Genomic DNA, 13,982 nt, shown 5'->3' on the forward strand with positions numbered 1-13,982 from the left:
ATAAGGAAGTAACTGGGTGAAGGGCTATGGGCCTTGGACATGGTGGTGTAGATAGAGGTGTGGTATGTATATATATATACATATATATATGTATATATATATATGTATAAGACATATCAAAATCACAAATCCAGCATTACTACAAGCATGGAAATCAAACTACAACAAATGTTTAAAAGTGTCTGTTAGGGAGGTGTGGAACCTCCTTCCCTTCCACACTGATCATAGAATTAATGTTTAAACATTATATATATGGTACTCTATTATGAAAACCTTTGAAAATCACAGTGCCTAAGTATAAAACTGTTTTAATCAATATTATTAATAAATTTGCTCAAGCGGGCCCAGTAACGTCTCCATTGGAGACTTTGTTGTTACTGTGTTTGGCATATCGAATACTCTCGGTAGCTTGCCGGGCTATCCGAGAGGGGCGGAGGAATCTAACTCGGGTCGGCCATGTTGGCCGCGTGTAAGGCGAACGCCCTACCACTGTGCTATCGCTCCAGCTGTTGGTCTATTTATCAATTGTACTGTTTATTAATAAAAAGTATTTGTCTCCTCACTTGACCTAAATAATATTTTTATTTTTAATTATAACAAACTATAATGTCACTAATCTTGAAATGTTCATTGCTTCATCAGATGCTGCTAAAGCTATGTTATTAGAAGTTAACAATGTTTTTAATTTCACTATTAATACTGTTAATATTGTACTTCTTAAATTATTATCATTCTAATTTTATTAATCTTTATGCACATGTAATATTTGGTCTGCTCTTCTGTTGTTTGTATTTCAATTTCTTCTTGAATAACTTTATTTGTTTCAATTGCTTATAATGCAAAAGTGAAACCAGATAGACCGTATGTGCACAATCAGTAGTTTCTGGGCTAAAACCTTTTGAAATAATCATTCTATCTTTATAAAACAAAAAAATCAGTCCATTGGGATGTTTGCTGACAACAATTAAACCCACATTCTTCTCTTATTTTTTTTTATTTTTGGACCACATCCAACAGTGCTCAGGGGTTACTCCCAGTTCTGTGCTCCTGGTCACTCCTGGTGATGCCTGGAAACTGTTGTTCTGGAAAATAAACCTTGGCCTTCGACATGTGAAACATGTTTTTCAGTCCATTGGTCTCTTCAGTCCAACCCACTTCAGTCTTCTCCATAAATTAAACTGATAAGAAATTTCGTTGGTTCCTCCTTTGGTAGTGAGTGGGAAATTCAAACCATACCTGACTGCATACGGCAATCCATTTTGCTGTCCTCCCCCTGAAATATTATAAAATCAGAATCCTTTCCATATTACTTAAAAAATTTTTGGACCAGCTTTCTGTTTTGTTAAAAGCCATATTTTAAGAAGAATGCTTTTCCTGCATGCGAGTTTCATATATTATGGCAATAGTCTCAATATCCGAAGCAAATTTTAGGAAAAGGGTTTCTCGCTTACCTTTTCAGTTAGGTGCCTTAAAAGCACTTCAATTTAGTATATTATATGCTACTAAACAAGTATGTACTCAATCTATCTAATGGAAAATGGAGAAGACCTCGAAGATCCTCCATCCTTTTACTGGAGCAACACTACACATCATGTGATTTTTAAATTAAATACAGCATCCTTTCTGTTTTATTTATGTTTATTATCAAAGAAATAAAGTAAACGGATGATTTGTGTTTCATTTTTTCTGACTATAAGTGGGGCTTAAATGATTTACTTTTAAATTTAGAAACTATGATTTACAACGTTTTATGTTTCAGGTAAAATGGAGCTTCAGGCATATATTGCTCCATTTCTACCAGCGTCTGTATCCTTCCACCAATGATTCTGGGTTCACTCCTACACCCAAACCTCTATCTTCTGCAAAAACATTTTGAAAAAATATTTAATCTTTTGAAATCATTTGTCATGAATCCCATTCTTATAGCAATGTTGTTCCTGGTGGTTTAAGTATATACAGATAATCTCTACACCCTGAAGAAAAGTCCAAGCTCCCTGACCCTTTCTCACATATTTTCTCTGACTATTTCTTGCTTTTACACTTTATTTCTTTCCTTCTCTGGCATTTTCCCCCAATAATCTAGAGTTAGAGGTTTGCCCACTATTGATACCTTCTATTCTCGTGTTATAGAATGCTATATAACACAACTAAGTGAGATCAGCTGCCAGTGTCCTTGTTCTTTTGACTTATTTGACCTAACATGAGATTCTCTAGTTCCATCCATATTGCAATTAATTGCATGAATATGTATGTATGTGTATATATGTAGCACTGTAGCACTGTCCTCCCGTTGTTCATCGATTTGCTCGAGCGGGTCCAGTAATGTCTCCATTGTGAGACTTGTTGTTACTGTGTTTGGCATATTGAATACATCACAGGTAGCTTGCCAGGCTTTGCCTTGTGGGCAAGATATTCTTGGTAGCTTGCCAAGCTCTCCGAGATGGCAGAAGAATCAAACCTGGTTTGGCCAGGCCAGCCGCAAGGCAAATGCCCAACGCTGTGCTATTGCTCCAGCCCATGTATATATGTATATGTATATGTATCTATTAGACACCTGAATTGTTTCCAAAACCTGCCTGTTGTATTAAGTGCTAAAATGAACATAGGTGTGTATATATCATTTCAATATGCTTTTGTGTCTTGGGATACATAATAAGAAGTGTGGTTTCTGGGTCATATGGGAGCACTATTCTTACTTCTTAGAGGAATCTTTGTATTGTTTTCCACTGTGGTTGGACAGGACATTCTCATTCTCAGTGAATGAAAGTTACTTTGTTAGAACACTTTTGTCAACACAGGTTATTTCTAGTTTGTTTTTAATGCTAGTCTCACTAGTATGAAATAATGTCATGTACTGTCATCTTAATTTGGACTCCCTGATAATAAGTGACATGAACACTTCTTTATATGTCAACTTTTCATCCATTGGTCTACAGGGAAGCAGTTGCTCATTTTCTATTCAGTTTTTTATGGCAATAGTTATTGTTGTTGATCTTTGTGATTGCTTTATGCAACTTGAATATTAACACTTTATAAAGACATATTATGTGCAATTCAATGTGGTGTCTTTTAATTTAGCTCCACTTACTTTTGCCATGAAGAAAAAATTTTAATTTGATGTAGTCCAAATTATGCATTTTTGTTTCTATTGTCTTGCCAATTGAACAACATCATAGAAAATAACTAAAATTCAAATCCTGAATCATTCTGCTTCAGTATACTTTCTGGGTCCAAGACAAATCTTCAGATCTTTGATAAGTGGAATTAGCAGAGCAATTGTTTTAATCTTACATGAGCAATTTATGATAAGCATGAATTTTCTGTAGAATAAAAATGGGGTTTATTTCATTTGGTTACATTTCAGGTTGATTAAAGTAATGTGTCTGTTTAATATTTAGTCATTTTGCTCAAGAAGAACATTGTGATGAGGAACACAGATGGAATATGAAAATCTCAGCAGGCTGCCTATTTCTTCTAGGAAAATAAAATTAGACATACATATTTTTCACTTCCTAAAGAACTTGATAGAATTATTGTCTCAAGATTATATGAATTTTTTTCTGTTTTTATTTAAACGCTGTGATTTACAATACTGTTATTAATAGAGTTTCAGGCAAAGTTCCAACTTCAAACTATCCACCACAGTGTCAACATTCCTCCACCATTGTCTCAAAATCCCCTTCCATACCCTTACCTCTTGGAAAACTCAGTTATGTGAACTCTTGGGGATCTGTTACCACGAGTTATTTTTTTATTTCTATATAAAATTTCTTTATATTCTCTATAAGAAAGAGATAATTTTGTATTTTCCCCCTTTTCTTCACTCAGCACAATACCCTCCAGTTCTATGCACATAGCAACAAATTGTATGATTTCATCTTTTCTTAGGTGATTAGGTTGTATCAAAATCATTTCCTCAAAAGATATTTGCATTCCTGTGTTCAGAGCAGCACCATTTACAATTGCCACCATTTTATTAATTTTTTAAAATTTAATTTTTTGTTCACAATAATTTATTACATTTAATATTCCAACACCAATCCCATCATCCTTACACATTACCAGTACCATATTTCAAACGTTTCCACCATGATTCCCAAACTCCGACCCCAAGCAGGACCTAAATAATTTATTTTGTATTGCTGGTTATAAATAATCCACTAATAATGATTAAAAAAAGCTTCCTTAGATGAAAGTATGTGAAGATTGTGTATTTCACCCTGGAGCCACTAAGCCCTTGTGTAAGAAATAAATAATATTGTTAAAAGTTGAGTTGTGTGCATGTGTGTGTGTGTGTGTGTGTGTGTGTGTGTGTTTTACAGAGATTGGTTGCCTTCTACTTTACACCCCATCAAATGTTGCGTGCTACTCTTGGTACATCAGAGGTGTAGCGTATGAGATGTTGCTCAGCCACAAATGTGGCCACATGCTTCAGGAGTTCTAAAAATTTAAATACTGTTATACAGTTGAGATTACTTACCTTTTTTAACAGGATGATGACTTTGGGGTCTGGAGGCATCTCTATGATGTGTCACTTTGTGTTACTCTCTTCCTAAAGATTTGTGTTTCTCTGGATTGTGGCCATTAATGAGTTTATGTGACACCAGGGGCAGTTCATGGGCACATCTTTCAGGCTGCCAGAAGTTGCCCATTCCCAATTCTGTGAGAGCCTGAAGATTTCAGTCACAAGTTCAGCATACCTAGGATTTTCAGCAGATTAACTCATGGATGAGTCTCATCCAAGCCTGTGGAGTTCAGCCATGAGCATGGTGGCAATTGAGTTGTGGAACTTTTAGGTTGCCAGGGTTCTTTTAAGGCAGTAAGGGGAACTCACCTGTCTCCCTCTGGGTTGCCCCAGATAAGACAACCTGGAAGGGTGCTTGGAGGCATCTCTATGGTGTGTTACCATTTTATAAAATTTAACAAGACACAATATGAACCCATAATTTAGATCTTCCAAATAATTGCAAATTTGATGATTTATTCCCTGATTTATTTTTAATTTCTGTTTACCGTATCAGAATTGAGTTGGTCATAGTACTTAGATACAATCATTAATAGTCTGTGCAATAATTTTATTTCTTTGATATTATATGTTATTGTTTCTCTGTTGTTAGAATTACCAAGAAAAAATATAAGATGCCTAGTTAAATGCAAATTTCAAGAAAATAAAAGATTTGTTTTAATTTTCATGTTTTTTGAAAATATTGCCAAACAAATTTGGCTTAAAACAAAACAACTACTACTATACTTGTTTCATTTTCTAAAAATATGTTAATTATATTGTTATATCAGCTTAGAAAAATAATAACCTATGTGGTATATTAATAAAGCAACTGAACTGGCAAAAAAATGGCAAGATGAATTTCTAAACCCAGTAAAATTATAATGGTTACTGAAGGAGAAGGGAAAGATATGAGCAGAGGAGTCTTTTCAAAACCCTAGTGGCACTGAAACAAATTATAGAGAAAAAAATATATATATATATGCCTCTTGGAGAACCCGACAAGCTTACCTAAGAGTATCCTGCCTGCACGGCAGAGCCTGGCAAGCTTCCTGTGGTGGATTCAACATGCCAAAACAGTAACAATAACAGATCTTATTCCCCTGACCCTGAAAGAGCCTCCAATACTGTTGGGAAAGACTAGTAAGGAGAGGCTGCTAATATCTCAGGGCTAGGATGAATGGAGATGTTACTGGTGCCCGCTCGAGTAAATCAATGAACAACAGGACAAGGATAACAGTGATACAGTGATATATATATGGCTGGAGCAATAGCACAGTGGTAGGGCATTTGCCTTGCACGCAGCCAACATGGCCGACCCGAGTTCGATTCCTCCGCCCCTCTCGGAGAGCCTGGCAAGCTACCGAGAGTATCTCACCCGCACGGCAAAGCCTGGCAAGCTAACCGTGATGTATTAGATATGCCAAACACAGTAACAAGAAGTCTCATGATGGAGACGTTACTGGGCCCGCTCAAGCTAATCGATGAATAACGGGAGAACCGTGACCGTGAACCGTGATATATATATATATATTCACATATGTAAAAAATCCTGGAATTCTATAGTATTCTAAACCATTATTGAATCATTAGGGAGGGAACTAGGGAGGGAGGGAGGAAGAAAGGAAGAAAGGAGGGAGAGACGAAGGGAGGGAGGGAGGAAAAGGAAGGAAGGAAGGAAGGAAGGAAGGAAGGAAGGAAGGAAGGAAGGAAGGAAGGACTTTCACTATAGTTAGGTGGTTCTTTTCTCTCTAACCTCTCAATTCCAGTTCCGTTATTATATCTCAGGATTCTTTCCAGTGGGCATTGTCTAATTATCTAATCCTTTTGTTTTTTGTTTCTTTATACTACTTATATAAGTAAGATAATCTGTTATTTACCTTTCACCTTCTGGCTCACTTAAATTAGCCTGGCTTCACTTCACCTCTAATTCCATTCAAGTTATATATGTATATATGTATGTATATGTATGTGTATATATGTATAGTATGTATAGATATGTCTATAGAGGGAGATCTTTTATCCACTCATCTACTTCTTCTTTTTCTTGATTTTTGGGTTACACCCGACATTGCACAGGGCACAGGGGTTACTCCTGGCTCATGCACTCAGAAATTACGCCTGGTGGTGTTCAAGGGACCATATGAGATGCTGCAATTGAACTTGGGTAGGCCACGTGCAAAGCAAACGCCCTACCCGCTGTGTGATCACTCCAGCCCCTCATCTACTTCTTTTATCCACTCATCTATTTCTTTATTCATTCTTCTATTGTTAGACTATTGTTATTTTGTTTTTCTCTAGATCTTGGCTATTGTAAATAGTGCTTCAACGTTCATTTTCATTTCAGATTCACGATCACGACGATCACGACCATCCTGTTATTCGTCGATTGCCTCAAGCAGGCCGCAGTAATGTTTCCTTCATCCTAGCCCTGGAGATTTTTTTTTTCAAAAGTGCCATATTCAGGGCTCTTTCAGAGTTAGGAGAATGAGACCCATCATTGTTACTGGTATTTGGCATATTGGATACACCACAGGGAGTTTGCCAGACTCTGCCGTGTGGGCAGGTTACATTCGGTGGCCTGCCAGGTTGTCCAAAGTAGGAATGAGATGATAAGATGTCATGCAGCCGCGAATGCAGCCACACACATCTGGGAGCTGGGTTTTATAGTCTCTGAGTCTTGGCTGTTGATGGGATTACACGGCGCCAGGGGGCCAGTTGGTGGGTGTGACCCCTGTCTACTGGAATTTGGAGGATCTGGGTGAAGGATGCTCAGCCCCAATCTAAGTAGGCCTGGAGATCTCAGCCCCGGGACCCGCGTGCCTTTGTTCCTCTGCCAATACCTTCATGTGTGCGGAGAGTGATCTCAGCATGGTGGTGGCTTGTTCTGGAGGTCTTCGGCTGCCGGAGCCCTGGTTGGGGCAGGGAGAAAAACTCAACCCGCTCACCTTCAAGGGGCCCCGGCAAGGACAGCCAGGCACTGGGGCAGGAGACTCTGCGATGTTCTCTTCCAGGAGCTGGGTTTTATAGTCTCTGAGTCATTTCAGATTAAGTGTTTGTTTTCTGTTCTTGGATGTAGATGCCCAGGATTCAAATCACAAAGTCATATGGAAGTGGTAGTCAAATATAGATGCATAGCATTAATTATTTATAATTATTTAAAAATATATTTATGGTCTAGTATGTGATAGACTTTGCTACTTTTCATTTTTAGAAAACTCTCTACATAGCTCTGGACTATCCTCATTAATCACTTTATACAAATCTATAGTCCTCATTTTTGCTTTTTATACTGCCATTTTTCTGAGAGTGTTGTATTATAATATTTAATTACAAGATTCATTACTAAATTAATCTTCACTAATTCTAATATATTTTGGACTTATATAGTAACATATGTAATATTTTGTTGTCCTATCTTCTGTATCTATTACTCTTTATCATAGAAACATATTTCTTTTCTTATCTGTGACTTTGTTTTAATCATCTTAATTCTTATGATCACATAATTTACAAATTTGTGCTAATGATATTTCCTCTACTAATGAGTTGGCAAAAGCACTGTTATCAATTACATACACAGGGTTAGTTTTCTAAGTGTGCGTTTCTGAATAGCTGCTTAAAAGACAATACTGAACTACATCATAGTCTGACTTTAGTAAAGGAAAAGCAAAATTTGCCACTCTTAACTCACCAGGCTAAATTTTAAAAGCCTCTGACCTTAAGATCATCTAAAAGTTGTGAGAAGTGGTAAGTATTTTGTATTCAATGTTATACATACATCACATTAAAATACTTTTCAGTAAGTTAAAGGCAACAGTTTTAGATACAGGGAATTTTTAATTAAATCAGCATAATTAAGGAAAAGATATAAGGTCACTGCCAACTAATCTTATTGGGCTAAAAAACACAACCTAAGGAGATAGTGATAGCCTCAATCTTTAGATATATTAATATAGCGGGTTCTATAAATCTGAATAGAAAACTATTTTCCCACAGGTATGAGATGGCTATATCCATCCCTTGGAAAGGTGAATGTGACGAATTAAGTTCAATCATATCTTTGGAAAGGGACAGTGATTGCACTTGCTGACCTGGAATTATTATTAATTCAAAGCTGATCATACTCATTTAAAACACAAGCCAATCTTATTTAAATCAGGGCTGCCTAACAAAAACACACTATCATTCACTCATGGTCTGAATTCTGGTGAACGAGATGTATTTAAATAAGGTACACATAAATAACGTCATGAGACATTTGTTTTGTAATAAATAAGGTGGTGCCAACTATTACTCCTTAGTAGCTTTTTTGAGGTAAGCTATCAACTCTGCCCATTCGATCTTCTTAATGCCAGAAAAGATTATTTTTGTTCCAGGGATGTAATTCTTGGGATTCTCCAAATACTCCATCAGCGTGTCCTCATTCCAGGCGATGCCTTTGTTCTTGTTGGCATCGGTGTAAGAGAATCCCAGCTGCCTGACCCGTCTTTCGCCCAAACAGACCATGGAGATTGGGTCCCGTCTTGTGCTTGCCTTCCTTCTCCATGGTATGGCACTGAGCGCACTTCTGGACAAAAATCTTCTTGCCCTTGTCAGTATCACCCATCTTTGAATCTTGCCTTCGTGTCATGTGAGATGGAGAGTCCGCTTTGTGAGTCCAACGTGCCGCTCTCTAAGGCCAAGGACACAACGGCCCGCACCTCGAAACATATTTCTTTGTGTCTCATTATGCTTTGCCATAAAAGTCTATCCTGTATTTAAACTGCTACTCTGTTTTTTTTTTTTGTTGTTGTTGTTGTTGTTGTTCACAGCCCTGCAGTTTAACATTAACACTTGCACCTCCATTAAGAACACCTCTAACAGAGGGCCCAAGCAGCAGTATAGCAGACGTTGTGCTTTTTTGCTTGCTTGCAAGTGGCATACCCCAGTTTGATCCCTGGTAACACATATAATCTCCCAAGTCCTGCCAGGAGATACTCCAACACAGATCCAGGGGTAAGCACTGAGCACTGCTGGGTGTGCTAGAAAAAAAAATAGCACTGTAGCACTGTTGTCCCATTGTTTATCAATTTACTCGAGCAGGTGCCAGTAATGTCTCCATTCGTCCCAGCCCTGGATTTTAGCAGCCTCTCCTTGTTTTATCCAACACTACCGTATTGGAGGCTCTTTCAGAGTCAGGGGAATGACGCCCGTTATTGTTACTGTTTTTGGCATATTGAATATGCCATGGGCTGCTTGCCAGGCTCTGCTGTAAACAAAAAATAAATGTATTTCTTTAAACGAAAAATAAATAAATAAAATGAAATAAAAATACTTCTAACAGAAATCATTAATCAAGAAGATGGCACAGTGATTAGATTTCTATTACCACATGGTGCCTAAATACTGCTGGGGACAGTCCTGGAGGTCTCTGAATACCACTGAATATAGCCCTGGAGGATCACAGGTATGAATCCTAAGGCTTTTGTATAGGCCAACCAGCCAAGTTGGCCAAGACTTACTGTAAGGCCCCTTAAACTCCTGAGTACCACTTGAAAGGCCCTCCCCACACAAAAACGTCAAAGGGAAGAAAGACTTTAGTATTTTGTTTGCTCATGCTGTTCCTGTTGAATTCATAATACAATCCGAATATTGTTGGTTTAGATCATAGAATTTAAACAATTTTAAAAGTTAATGGATGTGAGATACATTATATGTATATGCAATTTTATTTTACTAAATTTTGTGAGTTTTGCTATTAAGCTCTTTTTATTTTAAGTTTTACTGTTTTCTATCTTTTATAAAGATTTAAGTTCTGTCTTAATTTTAAGTCATGTCTACAATTAAATATAATTTTCCCTTACATAGCTCAGAGTTCAGAAATATATATAGTTCTCACAGAATAAGAAAAGAATATCAGCATACTCCCATTTTCTACCATGACTTAATCTTTCTTGTTATGAAAATATTTTATGTTATTTCTTTCATTTCATTTTCATTTCATCATCCTGTTATTCAACGATTGCCTCGAGCAGGCCCCAGTAACGTCTCTTTCATCCTAGCCGTGAGATTATATTCAAGGCTATTTAGGAGAATGATACCCATCATTGTTACTGGTATTTGGCATATTTGGTGCGCCATGGGGAGTTTGCCAGACTCTGCCCTGTGGGCAGGCTATATTCGATAGCCTGCAAGTTTGTCCAAAATAGGAATGAGACAATAAGATGTCATAAAAAAAAAAAGTTCTGATAAGAAGTCGCGCGCCCGCGCGCAGTTCCGGGATCTGGATTTTATAGTCTGAGTCTTGGCCGCTGATGGGATTACACGGCGCCAGGGGGCCAGGTGGTGGGTGTGACCCCTGCCTAGTGGAATTTGGAGGATCTGGGTGGAAGATGCTCGACTCCAATTCGAGTAGGCTTGGAGGTCTTGGCCCCGGAACCCGCGTGGCTTTGTCCCTCTGCCAGTACCTTCATGTTTGCAGAGAGTGGTCTCAGATGGTGGTGGCTGGTCCTGGAGGTCTTCGGCTGCCGGAGCCCTGGTCGGGGCGGAGAGGAAAGCTCAACCCGCTCCCCTCCAAGGGGCTCCGGGAAGGAACACCCTGGCGCGGGGGCAGAAGACTGCACTGTTCTCGTCCGGGATCTGGATTTTATAGTCTCTGAGTCTTGGCCGCTGATGGGATTACATACCTAACATACCTAACATTTCGCTGTTTACTTCCTTGGTAAACGTTGCCCCAAGTTTTATGGGTTTAGCCAAAGGCACAGCAGCCACATTAGGGTAGTAAAAGTCTGACGGTGCAATCAGGCTGCTAATGCACTAGCCACATAGGTACAGATTGACATGCTAGCGGCACCATAAACCTTTCCTCACATGTTTTGATGAAATATGCAGTGGACAAAACATAACTTAAAAATGTAAAGAACCCTCTTATTTACAATATTAAAAAATTTTGATCAAATTTTTCTAGGCAAAGAGTAATCAAATAAAGTATCATTAAAAAAAATGTGTCTGTTTTTAGGGCAGATCTGTCAGTGGATACATGGTGCTGAGAACCCACCTGGTATCAAGCCAAGAGATTTAACCTCCTGTACTATCTTTCCTGCCCCATGTGGTAGTTTATGTCTTTGGTTAGTTTGGAGACCAAACCAATAGTGTACAGGATTTACTCCTGGCTTTGCATCAAGGATCCATCATGGTGGTGGTGGGGGGAACATGTAATGCGGGGAGTAGAAATGGGTTGGCCACATGAAAGGCAAATTCCCTGCCCTCTGTACTATCACCCCAGGCCTCTGTCTCCCCTGACCCGCCCATCAACGCGTCGGCAGACTTGGCGGCCCTCTCGACTCCAGGGGCCACTCGCTGGCCTCCCAGCAGGCTAGCAACAGCATCACCATCACCGTGACAGGCAGCGACTACGGTCTCAGGCTGGACATCTCCCACCCCTCACGTCCCAGCAGGGGGAACAGCCTGCATGCCTCGGCCCCTCCTGCTGAGCCGGGGCGTGGCTTGCTAGATTGCTGAGCATCTGCCCACGCACCAGAGCACGGTGGCTGTCCAGTGACGGGACTGGGCCCGCAGGCCCCTCTCCAGCACCTTCCCGCTCCTGGACGCCCCCCTCCCCCTCCTCCTCCCGGGCCCACACCTGGTGTCCAGCCACGCCGTGCCTCGCCGGCAGTGGTTCACTGTGAAGTCGATCAGCAGGCCCACGCCATCTGCTACGGGCCGCCCTCCTTGCACCCCGCCTCTCCACAGCCACTGCTCGCCCCGGCTCCCCCAGCTGCTCACCGGCCCACCCTTGCAGTCTGCCCCGAGATACCCACCACGGCCGCCCATCCGGGCCCACCCTCCCGCTGTCCAGAGCCCAGCCCTGGCCTGGCCTGCCGGCTCACGTCCGGCGGGGCCCCCGTCTCTGCCGCCTCACCCCGACACCACCGTGTCTGCGCCACCTACATCCTTGTGCCAGACCCCTGAGGACCACGTGGACGCCCCTGTCATCCAGCACAGATCCAGCGCGGTAGGCAAGATCCTTGTGCAGCTCAACACCCTGGTGCAGCAGCCCCAGTTTTCCCATGATAATTGCATTTCAGTGTGTTTCTATGAATTTTAAAGCGGAATAAAGAAACGCTGTGTTACAAACTAATTGTGATAGGGACAGTATTTTGAGGACTGGTTCAAAGACGCAGTGTCTGTTCGTTAACAGTCGATGTCATTTCTTTAAATGCTGACTGAATATTCTTTTTATTATTTCATTTGTTCCTATTGACTGCAACATGACTGAACTTTAGGTGATGAACATAACGGAACACAGGAGGATGCTGCGATGTCTGTACCCCAAAACCTATCGTCGGAGCTGGAGCTAGATAGTATAGCAGGTAGGGCATTTGCCTTGCATGCAGCTGACCCGGGTTCGATTCCCAGCATCCCATGGGTTTCCTTGAGAACTGCCAGGAGAAAGTCCTGAGTGCAAAGCCAGGAGTCACCCCTGTATATTGCCGAGTGTGACCCGTCCCTCTCCCTGCCAAAAAAAGCCAAAACCTATCATCTAAACCCAACCAGAACAAAAGATGTACAATTACTTTTAAAGTTTTAAAGCTGGCCGTGTGAAGACTAATGATTTTCACCCAGTAGCAGAATCATTGAAATAACTTCAATTCTCTGGGATAAATAAAACGCGTAGGACACGGGGCAATCTATCATAGAAATTGTGATGGCAGAGATCCTACCATGTTTTGGTGAAATTTACAGTGGACTTAACATACCTTTAAAATGTAAAGTACCTTCTTATTTACAATTTAAAAAAAATTGTGATCCAATTCTTCTGGGCAAAGTGTAATCATGCAAAGTATCATTTAAAAAAAAAAATTGTGTCCGTGTCTTTTGGGCAGATCGGGAGCTCCATGGTGCTGAGAATCCAACTTGTATCAAGCCAAGTGATTTAACCTCATGTACTACCTTTCCTGCCCCTTGTGGTGATTTAGAGTTTTTGTTTGTTTGGTAGCCACAGCTGAAGAGCTGAGGGTTTACTCCTGGCTTTGCATCAGGGATCCCTCCTGGACGTGCTTGGGGGACCACAGACAGTGCCTATGTGTGTAGAACTTGGTTCGGCCACATGCAAGGCAAATCCCCTGCCCTCTGTACTATCACCCCAGGCCCTTTGGCTTTTGAAATCAGTTTTACACCTCTGAGCCAAAAAAGACCAGCAACAACACTCCCAACCCAAACAAAATGGTAGAAAGAAAGAAAGAAAGTAAGAAAGTAAGAAAGAAGGAAGGAAGGAAGGAAGGAAAGAAAGAAGGAAAGAAAGAAAGAAAGGAAGAAAGAAAGAAAGAAAGAAAGAAGCCAGATTGAAAACCCATAGAGAGAATACACATCACATGCAGGCTTGCTATTGACTAGCTCAAGGAGTGATCTTTGCCCATCCACCCTGTTTATGGGTCACACCTTTGTTACTGGGGTTGGGGTGAGAGGGTGGGGGGGTGACCCTGGCATTGCCAGA

General features: G+C 40.4%; 1 pseudogene; it reads right to left on the bottom strand.

Moving 5' to 3' along the window:
* Window positions 1-8,442: 8,442 nt before the first annotated feature.
* LOC130020013 (cytochrome c, somatic-like) lies at window positions 8,443-9,130 on the bottom strand (annotated as a pseudogene).
* Window positions 9,131-13,982: the final 4,852 nt, after the last annotated feature.

The sequence above is a fragment of the Sorex fumeus genome, unplaced genomic scaffold (genome assembly GCF_029834395.1).
Source record: "Sorex fumeus unplaced genomic scaffold, SorFum_2.1 ptg000002l, whole genome shotgun sequence".
NCBI classification, from domain to species: Eukaryota; Metazoa; Chordata; class Mammalia; order Eulipotyphla; family Soricidae; genus Sorex; species Sorex fumeus.